Source organism: Schistocerca americana, chromosome 2, assembly GCF_021461395.2.
Source record: "Schistocerca americana isolate TAMUIC-IGC-003095 chromosome 2, iqSchAmer2.1, whole genome shotgun sequence".
NCBI classification, from domain to species: domain Eukaryota; kingdom Metazoa; phylum Arthropoda; class Insecta; order Orthoptera; family Acrididae; genus Schistocerca; species Schistocerca americana.
Window position 1 is genome coordinate 1,013,745,948 of NC_060120.1, and position 19,605 is coordinate 1,013,765,552.

Here is a 19,605-nt window from a genome sequence, read left to right on the forward strand (position 1 = left end):
GATAATATTTTGGGGTAAATCTTGAAGTCAAACAAGTTTTCAAGGTCCAAAAGCGTGTAATACGTATTATTTGTGGAGTAAATTCACGGACCTCCTGCAGAAACCTCTTCAAAGAACTGGGTATACTAACTACTGCCTCTCAGTATATTTACATCTTAATGAAATTTGTCGTAAATAATATATCTCTTTTTCCAACAAACAACTCAGTTCATACATACAATACCAGGAACAAAAATGATCTGCACAAGGACTTAAAAGCGTCTGTGATCTATTCTGTTACTCGTTTTAATTCTCTGTGGGTGTTTTTAGTATTTGGAAAAAGGGACCGATGACCATCGCAGTCTGGTCCCTTTAATCCCACAAACCAAACAACTTACTTTAGTTCAAAAAGGGGTCCACTACTCAGGAACACTCATCTTCAATTATTTGCCAGGAAACATAAAAAATTTAGTTAGAAATAAAGATCAGTTTAAAAGGAGCCTGAAAGACTTACTACTGGCCAACTCCTTCTACTCCATTGGCGAAATTTTTAATAGAAACAAATGATGTATTGTATTTATTCATACTATTAGTATTGTTATTTCAGCTTAAAAAAAATCGACATGTTGCACATCCACGAGGCTCTCCTCAGCACGGATCTATGGAACGAAAAACTAATCTAATCTGGGTGAAGCCGTGGGTTTTACGACGGCACGATAAAAACATTTAACAAAACTTGTTACGTGAGCTTGCAGTGGAAGACGTCAAGTCGTACATCAATTACTTAAGAATGGATGAGCATACATTTCTGTATGTGCTCAATGAAGTGTATCCTCATATCACAAAGCACAATATTCACTTAAGAACTGCTACATCTGCAGAAGACAGGCTCACTGTAACACTCCCATTCCTTGCTACAGGAGAGGGTTATGTTAGGTTAGGTTAGGTTAGATCAGGTTAGGTCTCCAATCTTCTTAATCAATTTTTGTATTCAGGGTGCCTCACGTTGTAAAGCGCCTCATCAGCTTCATACATCTCTATTAATTTTGTAGTTGTCGGCACACACCAATTGTATTTACCGGCAATGGTTATAAAAACACTGCAGACGACAGTACGCTGCAGCGATGCTAGCGCTCCATGTGGTAACATGTCAGATTGCAGTGAACAGAAGACAAGCGGTTTCTTTGATCAAATATACAGCGAGGCCCTAGATTTGATCAAATATTGGACGACATTTGACAAAGTCCCTATTACACTATCAAATATCTTTGACAAAGATATTGGACAAAGAAATTTGATAGTGTAGTACCGGCCTAACCACAGCACTCTTAACGCCTCATCGGTGTACCACCAATCATTAACAGTAATGGAGATCCGTGTATTGCTGAAAATTATGAATTGTGTAACAGTTAACCCTTTTTTTAAAATTATAATTCTCCTGACGGATTTGATGCAGCATGCCACGAGCTCCTCGACTGTGCTAACCTCTTCATGTCAGAGTAGCACTTGCGCCCTTTTCCGAGAGGAGTAGTCTATGTACCAGTACCAGGTTTCGCTCTCTCCCTTCTCTCATAATCTCCAAAAGCACTCACACTTCGCTAAGGAGAAGTGCTCAAATGGACGTTGTGCTCCTGTTATAGTTACCACAGTGGATTTATTCTTTCGTACGTGGTCCACAAACTGATATGCAGGGTGGTCCTCAGGTGAGGAATAAACCTTCTAAAACAAAAACAGGTGGATAAACAGAAACTGAAAGTCGAGTTGCGTGATATGAAACATGGCTCCCGATTGGAAGCCACTCTCTTGGATGCAACTTGTATCAAATGGAGAATTACACTATTAAAACAATGCTGTCCTTCATTTGAGACTATCGATACTCATTCTTGAGCTACACTGTGTGATCAAAAGTGTCCGGACACCTGGCTAATAATGACTTACAAGTTAGAGGCGCATCCCGTCGGTAATGCTGCAATTCAATATGGTTGTGACCCACCCTTAGTCTTGATGACAGATCCCACTCTCGGAGGCATACGTTCAATCAGGTGCTGGAAGGTTACTTCGGGAATGGCAGACCATTCTTCTTGGAGTGCTGCACTGAGGAGAGGTATCGATGTCGGTCGGTGAGGCCTGACACGAAGTCGGCGTTCCAAACATCTCAAAGGTCTTCCATAGGACTCAGGTCGGGACTCTGTGCATACCAGTCCATTACAGGGACGTTATTGTCGTGCAACCACTCCGCCACAGGCCGTGCATTATCAACATGTGCTCGATTATTCTGCATGATGCAATAGCCATCCTCGAATTGCTCTTCATCAGTGGGAAGCAAGAAGTTGGTTAAAACATCAGTGTAGGCCAGTGCTGTGATAGTGCCACGCACAACAACAAGCCCCGTCCATGAAAAATACGACCACACCCTAACACCACCGCCTCCGAATTTGTTGGCATTACAGACGGTGGCAGATGTTCACCGGCCATTCGCCGTACCCACACCCTGCCATCGGATCGCCACGTTGTGTACCGTGATTTGTCACTCAACACTACGTTTTTCCACTGTTGAATCGTCCAATGTTTTACGCTCCTTACAGCAAACGGGGTGTCGTTTGGCATTTACCGGCGTGATGTGTGACTCGATCATGAAATCGAACATTCCTTAAAAAAAAAAAAAAAAAAAAAAAAACTTCAAATGACTCTAAGCACTATGAGACTTAACATCTGAGGTCATCTGTCCCCTAGACTTAGAACGACTTAAACCTAACTAACCTAAGAACATCACACACATCCATGCCTAAGGCAGTATTCGAGTCTGCGACCGTAGCAGCAGCGCGGTTCCGGACTGAAGCGCCCAGAACCGCTCGGCCACAGCGGCCGGCCAACATTTCTCACCTCCCGGCTAACAGTTATAGTACTGGCAGTGGGTCCTGATGCAGTTTGGAATTCCTTGGTGATGATCTGGATAGATGTCAGCCTATTACACATTACGACCCTCTTCAGCTGCCGGCGGTCTCTGTCAGTCAACAGACGAGGTCGGTCTGTACGCCTTTGTGCTGCACGTGTCCCTTCTAGCTTCCAATTCATTATTACATTGGAAACAATGGACTTACGGATGCTTTGGAGTGTGGAAATCTCTCGTACAGATGTATGACATAAGTGACACCCAATCACGTGACCACGTTCGAAGTCTGTCAGTCCCGCGGAGCGCCCCATTCTGCTTTCTCACGATGTCTAATGACTACTGAGGTCGCTGATATGGAGTACCTGGCAGTAGGTGGCAGTACAATGCACCTAATGCTAAAAACGTATGTTTTTGAGTGTCTCCGGATACTTTTGATCACATAGTGTATGTGGCGTATAGTATAGATAAAAGCGAAAGCTGATAATAATACTTAAAGGCTACAGGATGAGCTTGACGTACGGTAAAAAACGTGGTAAGGTTGTTGCAATCTAGCTTACCCATTCGGCATGGACTTTAACCGACATGCGTCAACAATCTGCTCCCCGAAATGTGCAAGGACTATGGTCCTCAGCACACACATAGGCGTCTTTACATGCCCCCATAGATATAAATCTAACAACGAAGAATGTATGTGGCTTAATGTTTTAGATTCTGTCTGTAAATATTAGACACATATGATGTGACTAAGACACAGCATAATTAATGACGTATAGAGGAAAAAAAACAGCACAGTCCAGATTATGATATATTTTGTATACCTGTATATGCATCATGGGACATAAGGTTAGAGACAAATCATATATTTTATATTTGAGAAGAGATTTTCAGGTTCATTTCTAGCTGTTATTAATCGTAAGTCAGTGCTAGATACAGTAAAAAGGAAGGGAAAATAATAACTTATTGCTCGTAAGGAAGAACGTAATTAAAGCCAGTTTTTATTTCAGGTATCGTAGAGTAAGAGAGGTGAAATAACATCGGAAAATATTCCGAATTTTGATGGACTACAGCATGGGGTTGGCAAGTTGATCGTTGTGTCTGCGCATGATGTCCTTTTTTCCGCCTCGTGTTAGTTCGTTCTTAGCCTCGTCGGTCGCTGTTTGTGAAGTCTGTGAGTGTGTAGTTCGGGCCGCGTGGCAGTAACGAGCAAATACGTGATTCGTTCGCAGTCTTCAACTGGCAGAAAAAGGAAGTAAACACTTCGAGAGCGGGTTTTTATTGCGAAAACACAGTGGAAGACAGGTTAATTGGTTACAACTCTACGGGCATTCTGGAGAGAATTCATTGTGCGCCATGTCCCAACAAAGGCAACAATTTTATCGTTTTCAAGGAAGATTGGAAAAAACTGGTGTATTAAACAATGACAGTGGTACATATAGACCATCACTAAGTGCAGAGTTTGCTGATAATGTTCGAAGACACTTGGAGAATTCTTCGATGAAATCAATGCGCCGATTGAGATAGACGACAGGCATTTCATATGGCACATGCTGAGAAGAAATCTGGATAGAGATCAAACAGAGTGCTCGTGACGCAAGAATTTCAAGAAACAGATCATGATAATAGAAGGCATTACTGTCGATGGTTTCAGGGGCTTCTTATTCACGGTCCACTTGAGTGACAGGCAGGGTTCCATCTGTCGTGTTGCATCAACACAGGAAACAGGTGATACTGGACTGCTGTGAGCCCCCGTATCATCCAAGAAACAAAACTTCATGATGGAAAGGTTGTAACGTGGTATGCGGTGTCAACCTCCAAGATAACTGGAGGTTGATACGACTACAATACTACTGTTAACATGGGCATCTTCAGTACGTCTGTGGAGCAGCTTCATGACGTCTAACTTACAGAAGTTACACTCCTGGAATGGAAAAAAGAACACATTGACGCCGGTGTGTCAGACCCACCATACTTGCTCCGGACACTGCGAGAGGGCTGTACAAGCAATGATCACACGCACGGCACAGCGGACACACCAGGAACCGCGGTGTTGGCCGTCGAATGGCGCTAGCTGCGCAGCCTTTGTGCACCGCCGCCGTCAGTGTCAGCCAGTTTGCCGTGGCATACGGAGCTCCATCGCAGTCTTTAACACTGGTAGCATGCCGCGACAGCGTGGACGTGAACCGTATGTGCAGTTGACGGACATTGAGCGAGGGCGTATAGTGGGCATGCGGGAGGCCGGGTGGACGTACCGCCGAATTGCTCAACACGTGGGGCGTGAGGTCTCCACAGTACATCGATGTTGTCGCCAGTGGTCGGCGGAAGGTGCACGTGCCCGTCGACCTGGGACCGGACCGCAGCGACGCACGGATGCACGCCAAGACCGTAGGATCCTACGCAGTGCCGTAGGGGACCGCACCGCCACTCCCCAGCAAATTAGGGACACTGTTGCTCCTGGGGTATCGGCGAGGACCATTCGCAACCGTCTCCATGATGCTGGGCTACGGTCCCGCACACCGTTAGGCCGTCTTCCGCTCACGCCCCACCATCGTGCAGCCCGCCTCCAGTGGCGTCGCGACAGGCGTGAATGGAGGGACGAATGGAGACGTGTCGTCTTCAGCGATGAGAGTCGCTTCTGCCTTGGTGCCAATGATGGTCGTATGCGTGTTTGGCGCCGTGAAGGTGAGCGCCACAATCAGGACTGCATACGACCGAGGCACACAGGGCCAACACCCGGCATCATGGTGTGGGGAGCGATCTCCTACACTGGCCGTACACCACTGGTGATCGTCGAGGGGACACTGAATAGTGCACGGTACATCCAAACCGTCATCGAACCCATCGTTCTACCATTCCTAGACCGGCAAGGGAACTTGCTGTTCAAACAGGACAATGCACGTCCGCATGTATCCCGTGCCACCCAACGTGCTCTAGAAGGTGTAAGTCAACTACCCTGGCCAGCAAGATCTCCGGATCTGTCCCCCATTGAGCATGTTTGGGACTGGATGAAGCGTCGTCTCACGCGGTCTGCACGTCTAGCACGAACGCTGGTCCAACTGAGGCGCCAGGTGGAAATGGCATGGCAAGCCGTTCCACAGGACTACATCCAGCATCTCTACGATCGTCTCCATGGGAGAATAGCAGCCTGCATTGCTGCGAAAGGTTGATATACACTGTACTAGTGCCGACATTGTGCATGCTCTGTTGGCTGTGTCTATGTGCCTGTGGTTCTGTCAGTGTGATCATGTGATGTATCTGACCCCAGGAATGTGTCAATAAAGTTTCCCCTTCCTGGGACAATGAATTCACGGTGTTCTTATTTCAATTTCCAGGAGTGTATTTACAACACGATGGAGCACCGTGTCACACGTCTAACGCTTCCATGCAACTTGTAACCAGTTTCCTTGGCAATTAAAAAAGAGATTACCCTTCCCAATCAACTGACCTAACCTCTCCCCAGGATCTGTTCTTGTGGTGGTATCTTAACATCCGAGTGTACAAGACTAGACTACCTACAATTGCAGAGCCCCGTGAAGCCATTACACAAGAAATATGCTATGTTGGCCGGGACACAGTTCACAGAAGGTCGCGGAATATGGCGAAACGAGTGCCGTTGTGCATCGGTACTGGTGGGGAGCACTTCCAACAGTTGCTGTGAGGACTATCTACGTATGTATGTAATTTCCCCTTTTGTGTATTATCATCTTCCAAAATCGCAAAGCTATCCCAGTATTGATTTAAATGTTACGATTCAGTAAAGTAGTTCAGGTTTATACGGTCCGCACTGTCAATAGATTATAGAGAGAAGCTATGTTTAAGGGAACTCGTCATAATAAAAGGAAACCGGTTTAATTTATCTCAGTGCAACATAGAGCAATCCCCAATAAATAAAAATAATGATATAAAATATTGTGGATTGTGCTGTTACATCATGATTGGTAGCCAGCGAATAACATTTAGGCATGTTGCTGTTTATAGTTGTTTTCAAAGAGGTTTGACTGTGTAAAAATCAGTTTGTTCACGATAATATCTCTGCACCCTTCTTTTAGTTACTTGATCATACGAACAGATCATTTAGTAACGAAATAGAGTAGACTGTAATGAAGTGCCTTCTGATTATTTAATGGAAGAGAGATTAATTAAGTAAGTTCTATATTAAAAAAGTTGTGATTCGTACAAAAATAACACGAATTGTCACTATTAGTGCTCAATAGGTTCCCTAAATAATTTCAAGAGACTAGCAAGTGAAAAGTGAAGAGTTCACTTATTACCATAGTGATGGCTCACTACACACATCTGATGTCAGGAGACGCGGTCGTTAATGTCTGGTAGGCGTATGTGTGAAATAGAAAACCTCAGTCTGTTGAATTCCTTTAGGGTCCCAAGTTTATTATCTTAATAGACTAGAAGTATTTCTCTTGTGATGATCAAAATAAAAGCAAGAAAAAAAAAACTTGTAAACAAGTTGATGGATATAACATATCCACAGAGCGTTCAGTATACAGTCGTGATCTTTCTATAAGCTATGTAAATATTCTGCACGAAAGAACTATAGCTTTTGTTTCACACTGTTTCATATTGTTAGTGCAAAGAATTTTAGGTATTTTAATTCAGATTACTATTTGTATTATTTCAACAGATTTCATATATTTGAAAATAAAGACGTTGAAAAAATCAGCTAACCAGCTGCAAAACAAAGGTTTATTAGCCCTCGACCTATTTCTAAACATATCTTCTTCCAAGGGAGTGGGTCTTTAGAAATGTCGAAACGTGGGTCAAGGGTTAATAAACCTTTCTCTTGCAGCTGGTTGTCCGATTTCTTTTCAACCTCTTCAGATTTACACAGTTGTTGTTTAGCAGCCATGTTTAAGATTTTCGAAAATGTACTTTAATGTAACCTGCCTTGCAGGAGGATCCTTTTTTTCCTTTTTTTGCTGTTTATCATATTTTTCAATGTGTTTGTTTGTTATATCATTATAACATGACACGCCATTAAATTCCCCAATTAATCTATTCTAGGATCTCAACACAACAGCTCCACATTAGCCTGGCAAGAACCACACAATATTTTCTATGGAAATCAGGGACAACATGGAGGGTCACATGCAGCTAAATATAATGGTCCTATTACAAGTATGTGAAAACATTGGAGAACATGTGTGACTGCACATTATATTACACTTACCTGTGAGTATATTTGAAATTTGGCACTTACTTTTATGCAAAATGAACGCATTAAGTGTCTTCAGTATATGCATGATCGGGTAACTGTAGAGTGATTAATAGCGATGCACATTCTAGAACATCACAGTACATTAATAATTTTGGTGAGACATCGCTATCTTTGTGTCATTTGAAATTATCTTTCCGTGTTGATTTATACGTACAGTATATTGTGGTTTAAAAATGTTAATATAATTTTGTATAGAACAGTTTTATGGCGTTACTGCGCACTTTGTACATCACCTGCTATAGAATACAAAGCGTTTTCTACCACATCATTTAAGTAATATAAATCACGAATGGATACTCATCATCCTCAACAACAAATTAAATTTGTTGAGTTCTATATGGTCCTCTTCCGTTGTACGAATAGTTGCGCTGGGTCATTGATCCAACTCATAACTAGTCATGATCAACAACTGGTGGATAAACGCTTCCTCCGAACTTCTCTGTGCATTACTGTTGTCAACTATATTAATACTGCAAGTTATCTTATGTCATCTCCATATATTCTGTTCCTCATCTTAGTGTTTCTCTTATCTTTTAGAAAACTTTAAGGAATTTCCTTGGTTCGCAGTATTTCTAAGTCCTTCCTGTCTTTACAATTAATCTTCTGTACAACCACCCTTTTCTCAAATAGTTTGCTTGTTGTTGACTCAGGTGACGCCTTTGTTAAAACACTGTATACTCTATGGAGACATTCGGGAGGACGACGGTTCAATCCCGCCTCCGGCCATCCTGATTTAGGTTTTCCGTGATTTCCCTAAATCGCTCCAGGCAAATGTCGGGATAGTTCCTTTGAAAGGGCACGGCCGACTTCCTTCTCCGTACTTCCCCCATCCAATGAGACCGATGACATCGCTGCCTGGTCTTCTCCCCGAAACAATCCAATCCAATCCTCTATGGAGACGTTGGCAGTATATATCACCCACTTATTGATGCGCAGTCATCTTTTTCCCACGGTTTTCCTAAATAACCACACGTGTGTGCCACAACAGTTTTCTTGATGAGACCTACGACTATATTCTCCAAACTATTACCTCAAGTGGCAAGTACTCTGTCAGTGTCAACTACTTGTCTTGCATTAGGTCGGCGTCTAAGGTTTTTTTTTTTTCTACTTTAGAATTCTGCAAAGGCCCCCTTATTTCGTTTGCCATCGATCCACTAGGCTACTTGTCATTACATACAAGTAGACTATTCTCTGCTGCATTTGTCGGTTTTCATGCTGCACCAGTTAATTCGCAACCTGCATCTCTCAATTGTTCACTTGGTATACCTGAGTTATAGAATGGTTTTCGCATTAAAAGTCCATTCCTCACTTCCATTACTCTAAAGTTGAAATACATACTGGTTAAAAACATTCATTTTATGGTACATCAGAAGCTTCGTTTTGAAAACTATACGTAATTTACTGCAATCCCTCTGCAGCAATTCTACACTTTTTTTTTGTTTCTTTTTCTGTGAATCCAGACTTCATCTTCAGCTGGCCTACATGCAAAAGCTCATTAATTGACTAGATGCAAAAGCTCATTAATTGAATTATTAATTGTTAATTTATGTTTGAAGTTACGCGTCATCATCTTTTAGTGGAATCTACCAACATAAACCTTTTTCTATAGAAGTCCTCCACCTTGTCATTGAAGTGTAAGGGCGTTGGTATATAGGCAGTAAACCAGCTCTGTTCTTCTGCAGTAAAATATTCATTCTGAGTTTATTCTATTTCATCTTCGCTTCTTCGCCTTATGGCTGATAAAAAACTAGTCTCTCCCTTTTCATGTTATTTAACTCCTCCTTTCACTCGTCACCTACCTTCAAGTCACTAAATAAAAACTATTGCAGATCGGTTTGTAAATCCGACACTATTTCTTTATACTCGTCATAATTTATCTCGCCAAATGCTTCGTGCATCGAACTACAGAAGCAAAATAGCTAGCCGTGACCGTAGCATAAAACCATTGCCTGAAGTGCCTTTAGGTTGCTACTATCAATTTTCTTTCACTCGGGATGCAATACTCCTACAGTCGAAAACCTGTGGTAGGTAGAAAAAAGGTTCGCTCAGAGCAGCAGTTGCACTCAACGTCCTCAGTCGAATGTATGCCAATCTCTGTCTTCCCCTGCAGTTTTTACCTTCTACAGCTCTCTCTATCAGGATGTAAGATATTCCCTGAGAGCTTAAGACATTTTGTACCTTCTCTGTCCGTTGTTCCCACGCATTGTTTCAATATGTTTCTCTCCTCGCCGATCCCGTGGAGAAGCTCCTCATTGCTCACCAGCCCACGCCATTTTCAGCATTATTCTATAGCACCCCATCTCAAACTCTTCGATTCTCTTCTCCATTTTAGCTACAGTCCATCACTCACTGCCATACAGTGCTGTGCATCAAGCGTACATACTTAGTAATTTCTTCCTCAAATTAAGGTTGATGTTTCATACTAGTAGGCTTTCTTCGGGCAGGAATTCCTTTTTTTGTGTACTAGTGGGCGGTTTTTTTTTGTCCTCTCTGCTTCATTAGTCTTGCGTTATTTATAGTCTAAGTCAGGGTGGTCAGAAACAGTGTGAGAAGCTTGTAAGGTCATTGCAAGGTAGACTGCGATGAGAAATAATTATTAAGTAAAACATTCGATACGTTGTTTATCTTTCGAATTAATTATTACTGAAATTAAATTAATCAGGCCGTTGCACACGCAGGTTCAAGCGATCCGCCAGAGGCGGTATTGGAAGCTGACCTCCCGCAGACGAATAGAAATCGGTGAAGGGTTTTCTCTGTACAGGTACATTTTTAAAGTGCTCAACAGAGGTGTACAAGTGCTGCCGAGAGTGATCTCTTACTGGCGAGAATTATATGGGCCCTTTGCCATTTTAGCCACACAAGTGTGCAATGTGATACCTGACCCCCCCTCCCCCCCTTCCCCCCGCCCACAGCCCACCTGCGCGCCTCACCCTTCCCGCATCATCTTTCATAAACACTGAAATTTCGTCGAATGGCACTGTACGGTCCCTAATGGTTCCACTCCATGTACCAGTGCAAAAAGTGCGGTCGCGGTACACTCCAAAGACTTCGGACCACGTTCTGAGGCGTTGCAGCCCGACGATGAAAGGTTGGATCGTCCGAGGAGGGGTGGAGGAAGGGAGGTGTCAGTAGTGTCGAAGTTCTCAAGAACGTCGTTCTGTTGCACAGTGCACTGGAAACTGTAGTTTTCGACGTGCGTCAATGATCGCCCGAGAGAAGAAGTGACTGATTCTGTTCTAGCGAAGGGGGTTCGAGAACCCCTGGGGCAGTGAGGGCAGCATGTTGATCTGCTGGTAAATCTGGAAAAATACGGATGGTCAAGACCGGGTACAGATTTATGAGTATCTTCCTTTCCCGAAAATGAATTGACTTATGCGTCTGTCGGTCAGTGATAATCTGAAACTCAAAAATAAACAGTCATAGAGCTCTCGAAATTAAGACCAGAATCATGGGACATTGAAATGGTTTGCAGAATGTGATTTTCACTCTGCAGCGGAGTGTGCTTGATATGAAACTTCCTGGCAGATTAAAACTGTGTGCCCGACCGAGACTCGAACTCGGGACCTTTGCCTTTCGCGGGCAAGTGCTCTACCATCTGAGCTACCAAAGCACGACTCACGCCCGGTACTCACAGCTTTACTTCTGCCAGTATCTCGTCTCCTACCTTCCAAACTTTACAGAAGCTCTCCTGCGAACCTTGCAGAACTAGCAGAACTAGAATGGTTTGGATTCTGGCGATGTAACACAGTCGACGAAAAATGTGGTGTTGCCTTTGGCTATTATGAACATTGCCTTAAAAGTGGATGATGAAACAGAAACTGTACACTCACTGACAATTTTCCAAAGAACACCCATCAGAAAAAAAGGTGATGAGGATGATGCAACGCTTATGGATTATGAATTATCTTCCCAAATCGCTTCAGGCAAATCATGTCTCTACGATACTTTTCCAGAGGAGAATTACGTATCTCATGATCTAAGAATTAGCAACACAGTTGTTGAAGTTGCTTCTCTCCTTCACTTCGTGATGGTGAGTGTACCACGCCAAGATTTGCGTACATTGCGATGAATACATAGCCAATGCACACAAACATTTGAGAGCGAGGTGGCGCAGTGGTTGGCACACTGGACTCGCATTCGGGAGGACGATCGTTCAAACCCGCGACCAGCCATCCAGATTTAGGTTTTCCGTGATTTTCCTGAATTGCTCCAGGCAAATGCCAGGAGCGTTCCTTTCAAAGGGCACAGCAGATTTCCTTCTTCATCCTTGTCACAATCCGAGCTTGTGCCCAGTCCCCAGTCGCTACTATGTCGACGGAACGTCAAATCCAATCTTCCTTCCAACAGTTGAACAGAAGGATCCTCACAAAAACTTCAGTTGACATTAATTTTAATGAAAGCGTGCCTGTTATTGTTCCCCATGAAAATTTTCTTACAAATGAAAACAACGAAAGCAGCCCTATAGAAATCCTCAGTGACAAAATGACAGGGGGGGGGGGGGGGGCAGAAACAGTAGTTACTACAGGCGTTGGTATGTCACTGCAGTGAGATGTGGATTAGAGAAAGCTGCCCTTCATCCCACTGTCTCTGTAATAGGGGAAGATGTCGACTTGACTTGTTTGCTCATTTGCTTTTCAGGCTCTAAAAAATGGTTCAAATGGCTCTGAGCACTATGGGACTTAACATCTGAGGTCATCAGTCCCCTAGAACTTAGAACTACTTAAACCTAACTAACCTAAGGACATCACACACATCCATGCCCGAGGCAGGATTCGAATCTGCGACCGTAGCGGTCGCGCGGTTCCAGACTGTAGCGCCTAGAACCGCATGGCCACTGCGGTGGCTTTTCAGGCTTTATGAAGCCTCGTAGGGGCGAGGTTGTAACGAGACTGTTTACAACAAAGAAACTCCAACAACCTCATTTTCCAGAAACCATCTTCGTTTTTCATACCTTTAGCAAATGTGGTATTACCTATGCCATTTAAAACAAAATCAAAAGGGGAGTGATTAACTCTTTTAGAGTTTATTTATAGCAATATTAGTTCTGTTAATCATCTGATTTTATAAAATACTTTTTGGAACACTATTTCTTATTACTTGCAGGTGTTTGGTTGCTTACTTACAGATATAACACTGGCCCAATAGCCCCCTACGGCATACCGAGAGCGGGTGGACGCGATAAAGGCGACATTCCATGCTCCATGGTTTGCGGCATGTACCGCAGTGTTGTAGGATTGGCGCGCCGTTATTCGCTCCGCGAGATAATGACGACAATGATACAAATGTTGATTTATAAAAAGTACACATTCATCTACATCTACATCTACATCTACATTGATACTCCGCAAGCGACCCAACGGTGTGTGGCGGAGGGCACTTTACGTGCCACTGTCGTTACCTCCCTTTCCTGTTCCAGTCGCGTATGGTTCGCGGGAAGAACGACTGTCTGAAAGCCTCCGTGCGCGCTCTAATCTCTCTAATTTTACATTCGTGATCTCCTCGGGAGGTATAAGTAGGGGGAAGCAATATATTCGATACCTCATCCAGAAACGCACCCTCTCGAAACCTGGACAGCAAGCTACACCGCGATGCAGAGCGCCTCTCTTGCAGAGTCTGCCACTTGAGTTTATTAAACATCTCCGTAACGCTATCACGGTTACCAAATAACCCGGTGACGAAACGCGCCGCTCTTCTTTGGATCTTTTCTATCTCCTCCGTCAACCCGACCTGGTACGGATCCCACACTGATGAGCAATACTCAAGTATAGGTCGAACGAGTGTTTTGTAAGCCACCTCCTTTGTTGATGGACTACATTTTCTAAGCACTCTCCCAATGAATCTCAACCTGGTACCCGCCTTACCAACAATTAATTTTATATGATCATTCCACTTCAAATCGTTCCGTACGCATACTCCCAGATATTTTACAGAAGTAACTGCTACCAGTGCTTGTTCCGCTATCATATAATCATACATTAAAGGATCCTTCTTTCTATGTATTCGCAATACATTACATTTGTCTATGTTAAGGGTCAGTTGCCACTCCCTGCACCAAGTGCCTATCCGCTGCAGATCTTCCTGTATTTCGCTACAATTTTCTAATGCAGCAACTTCTCTGTATACTACAGCATCATCCGCGAAAAGCCGCATGGAACTTCCGACACTATCTTCTAAGTCATTTATATATATTGTGAAAAGCAATGGCCCCATAACGCTCCCCTGTGGCACGCCAGAGGTTACTTTAACGTCTGTAGACGTCTCTCCATTGATAACAACATGCTGTGTTCTGTTTGCTAAAAACTCTTCAATCCAGCCACACAGCTGGTCTGATATTCCGTAGGCTCTTACTTTGTTTATCAGGCGACAGTGCGGAACTGTATCGAACGCCTTCCGGAAGTCAAGAAAAATAGCATCTACCTGGGAGCCTGTATCTAATATTTTCTGGGTCTCATGAACAAATAAGGCGAGTTGGGTCTCACACGATCGCTGTTTCCGGAATCCATGTTGATTCCTACATAGTAGATTCTGGGTTTCCAGAAATGACATGATACGCGAGCAAAAAACATGTTCTAAAATTCTACAAGAGATCGACGTAAGAGATATAGGTCTATAGTTTTGCGCATCTGCTCGACGACCCTTCTTGAAGACTGGGACTATCTGTGCTCTTTTCCAATCATTTGGAACCCTCCGTTCCTCTAGAGACTTGCGGTACACGGCTGTTAGAAGGGGGGCAAGTTCTTTCGCGTACTCTGTGTAGAATCGAATTGGTATCCCGTCAGGTCCAGTGGACTTTCCTCTATTGAGTGATTCCAGTTGCTTTTCTATTCCTTGGACACTTATTTCGATGTCAGCCATTTTTTCGTTTGTGCGAGGATTTAGAGAAGGAACTGCAGTGCGGTCTTCCTCTGTGAAACAGCTTTGGAAAAAGGTGTTTAGTATTTCAGCTTTACGCATGTCATCCTCTGTTTCAATGCCATCATCATCCCGTAGTGTCTGGATATGCTGTTTCGAGCCACTTACTGATTTAACGTAAGACCAGAACTTCCTAGGATATTCTGTCAAGTCGGTACATAGAATTTTACTTTCGAATTCAATGAACGCTTCACGCATAGCCCTCCTTACGCTAACTTTGACATCGTTTAGCTTCTGTTTGTCTGAGAGGTTTTGGCTGCGTTTAAACTTGGAGTGGAGCTCTCTTTGCTTTCGCAGTAGTTTCCTAACTTTGTTGTTGTACCACGGTGGGTTTTTCCCGTCCCTCACAGTTTTACTCGGCACGTACCTGTCTAAAACGCATTTTACGATTGCCTTGAACTTTTTCCATAAAAACTCAACATTGTCAGTGTCGGAACAGAAATTTTCGTTTTGATCTGTTAGGTAGTCTGAAATCTGCCTTCTATTACTCTTGCTAAACAGATAAACCTTCCTCCCTTTTTTTATATTCCTATTAACTTCCATATTCAGGGATGCTGCAACGGCCTTATGATCACTGATTCCCTGTTCTGTACATACAGAGTCGAAAAGTTCGGGTCTGTTTGTTATCAGTAGGTCCAAGATGTTATCTCCACGAATTGGTTCTCTGTTTAATTGCTCGAGGTAATTTTCGGATAGTGCACTCAGTATAATGTCACTCGATGCTCTGTCCCTACCACCCGTCCTAAACATCTGAGTGTCCCAGTCTATATCTGGTAAATTGAAATCTCCACCTAAGACTATAACATGCTGAGAAAATTTATGTGAAATGTATTCCAAATTTTCTCTCAGTTGTTCTGCCACTAATGCTGCTGAGTCGGGAGGTCGGTAAAAGGAGCCAATTATTAACCTAGTTCGGTTGTTTAGTGTAACCTCCACCCATAATAATTCACAGGAACTATCCACTTCTACTTCACTACAGGATAAACTACTACTAACAGCGACGAACACTCCACCACCGGTTGCATGCAATCTATCCTTTCTAAACACCGTCTGTACCTTTGTAAAAATTTCGGCAGAATTTATCTCTGGCTTAAGCCAGCTTTCTGTACCTATAACGATTTCAGCTTCGGTGCTTTCTATCAGCGCTTGAAGTTCCGGTACTTTACCAACGCAGCTTCGACAGTTGACAATTACAATACCGATTGCTGCTTGGTCCCCGCATGTCCTGACTTTGCCCCACACCCGTTGAGGCTGTTGCCCTTTCTGTACTTGCCCAAGGCCATCTAACCTAAAAAACCGCCCAGCCCACGCCACACAACCCCTGCTACCCGTGTAGCCGCTTGTTACGTGTAGTGGACTCCTGACCTATCCAGCGGAACCCGAAACCCCACCACCCTATGGCGCAAGTCGAGGAATCTGCAGCCCACACGGTCGCAGAACCGTCTCAGCCTCTGATTCAGACCCTCCACTCGGCTCTGTACCAAAGGTCCGCAGTCAGTCCTGTCGACGATGCTGCAGATGGTGAGCTCTGCTTTCATCCCGCTAGCGAGACTGGCAGTCTTCACCAAATCAGATAGCCGCCGGAAGCCAGAGAGGATTTCCTCCGATCCATAGCGACACACATCATTGGTGCCGACATGAGCGACCACCTGCAGATGGGTGCACCCTGTACCCTCCATGGCATCCGGAAGGACCCTTTCCACATCTGGAATGACTCCCCCCGGTATGTACACGGAGTGCACATTGGTTTTCTTCCCCTCTCTTGCTGCCATTTCCCTAAGGGGCCCCATTACGCGCCTGACGTTGGAGCTCCCAACTACCAGTAAGCCCACCCTCTGCAACTGCCCGGATCTTGCAGACTGAGGGGCAACCTCTGGAACAGGACAAGCAGCCATGTCAGGCCGAAGATCAGTATCAGCTTGAGACAGAGCCTGAAACCGGTTCGTCAAACAAACTGGAGAGGCTTTCCGTTCAGCCCTCCGGAATGTCTTTCGCCCCCTGCCACACCTTGAAACGACCTCCCACTCTACCACAGGTGAGGGATCAGCCTCAATGCGGGCAGTATCCCGGGCAACCACAGTCTTAGTCCGATCAGGGGATGCGTGGGACGAGCTGGCCGTCCCCGACAAACCCCCATCCGGACCCCCACAGTGATGCCCATTGGCAACAGCCTCAAGCTGTGTGACCGAAGCCAACACTGCCTGAAGCTGGGAGCGAAGGGATGCCAACTCAGCCTGCATCCGAACACAGCAGTTGCAGCCCCTATTCAGGATAATATGCCGCTTTACGATGAGTAATGTAGATTTTCAGTTAGTCCTTGGTTAAATTGGCACTGAACATTAATTTTATACCATTAAATACTAATTTTAATAATGGGCTATACGGAGGCTTACCTAACACAGATTTAGATGTAAATTAGCATTTGCGTATTGCAGTTCAGTAAACAGCCGCCCTGACCGCGTGTTTTAACTTCAGCAACTTATCAAATGTTGCAGTGTACAAATGGAGGTGATCAGGCTTGTAGCTATTCTTCTGTCCAACAACTTACAAGCATCATTACCTCTTCTGAGAAACGGAAAATTTGCGTGCTACAGTACTTTTGAAAGAAAAGCGGATTTTAATAAAGAAGTCTGTGTCCTCAGTAACACCAGCAGGTAAAAGAAAGGAGGAATGTGTTTTGCGATGTGAGAGAGCTGTCTTGCGTGTATCTGATGAGTGTGACTGCAATCGGTAGGCGTAAACCGTAGTATCACGTTTCAGTTGTGTCATGAAGAAAGAAGGGAGATAATGAAATTATGCTGCCACATAGGCTTCTGCTCTCTAATTGCACAAGCGGACCGCCGAGCCGTACCACTCTACCCGCAGGACGGATCACTCTGTCGGAGAATATCTGTTAGGTTAGCGTAGGAAATGCGGCATGGACATGAGGTTAGAAGAACTCTGTCGTAAGGTCAGTGATGAAATGCCAGCCTATATCATTGGTAATTATTGTGAGAGAACTTTCGTCCTCGCCCATCCAGAAAAGAAGAGATTAATGTGATATTAGTAAACTGCTAATGCATCCATCGCAATATACGATAGTTAGCGTCCTTTATTAAAGGTGAAAGTGCCCAGTGAATATTAGAAACAGAAAGTTGGTTGGAACAGGAAGTAAATAATAACGAAGTTCTAAACACAGACAGGATTATGCATTGCGAGGAGAATTCAGACGCCAGGGGCCGCGGAGTATATATTCCGACAAGAATTCGATTTATTGCAGTAAAGAATTCGATGATATCTAGTGAAGTTACCACCGATTCCTAGTGTGAATTGATCTGGGTGAAGTTAAGCAGCAGTGGTGGATCAAAGACGGTAATTGGCTGCGTAAGCAGCTGTGGTAGCAGAGCGCTTCAGAGAGAACTTCCAGAATTTCGTGAGTAAGTTTCCTGATCCCGGTATCGTAAAACGGCCAGGCTTCAATTTGACATCTGTAGAAAGGGAGAGTCTACAGTGGTGGGGCCACTTTTCTTGTTTGGAGACGAAAAGGTGCTACGTGGCAGTTAAGATATGCTACTGTAATAAAGCAAAGATATAATCAATGTGTAGGTTCAGTTTTAACGATCGATCGTCGAGGGTGTAAGCGCATTGGTAGTAGTAGCCTTAGTAGTATTCATGATTATAAAAATTTCCTTATCACAGTCTTGTCGACATAGCAACCCCAAAGATATTCACTTTCTGTCAAGTTTCCACAGCAACCGGTCTTTGGACCTAACATCATTTAAGGTTAGAACAGTTTATGTTTTTCCACTAAAAAGACACAGACAGAAAGCTTCACTTTTACAGAATAATTGGCTTTTGGACTAGTTCCAACTAACACTTTTTCATAAATAGTATCACTTTCTAATTTAAAATTGCATTTAACGTAGCTTACAATATCCAGCGCTTCAAGTACAAAGATGATCTTTGGCAGTTGATTTACGACTGTCACTTGAAAACTTTTTCGCCCGTAATTTGTAAAACCTTCGCTTCTGCAATGTTACGAGTTTAGATTTATATTTTGTATGCCTGCTAAAGAAAATCTCAGCATCCTAATCGCCGTGAGGTATAGTCCATAAAATACCACGTTCTTGCATTCAATATTCCAAAGACAGCATTATCCCGTGTAATTTGATCTCCCGTTTCATTAAGCTAACTTCAACATTAAAAAATCAACTTCACTTCATCCACAATATTTTTCACTCTGACTCAATTCGTAACAATTATCTTCATATAAACTTTTCGACGAAACACTTCAAAATTAATAACTTCACTTTTTATCCACTTTATACAGTGAAATCAAACAGTTATAAAGAGCCACGTACCAACATTAACAACGTGGATGAATAATTTTGCATCCATTCTTGACTAAAGCTGAACATGAACTCTCTCGATCTTTACAGTATTAATTCCATACAAAATATTGTTCAGTTTGTAACATTCTCCTTTTTTTCCATTATTACGACAAGGTTAGGCGAGTCACTTCGGGACGACTTCTTTGGAACTCGACAGTCGTTGTTACGTTTCTGATAGCCGGTAGCTCTATGTGACGGTGAGAAGACCTTTCCTTCCGCCC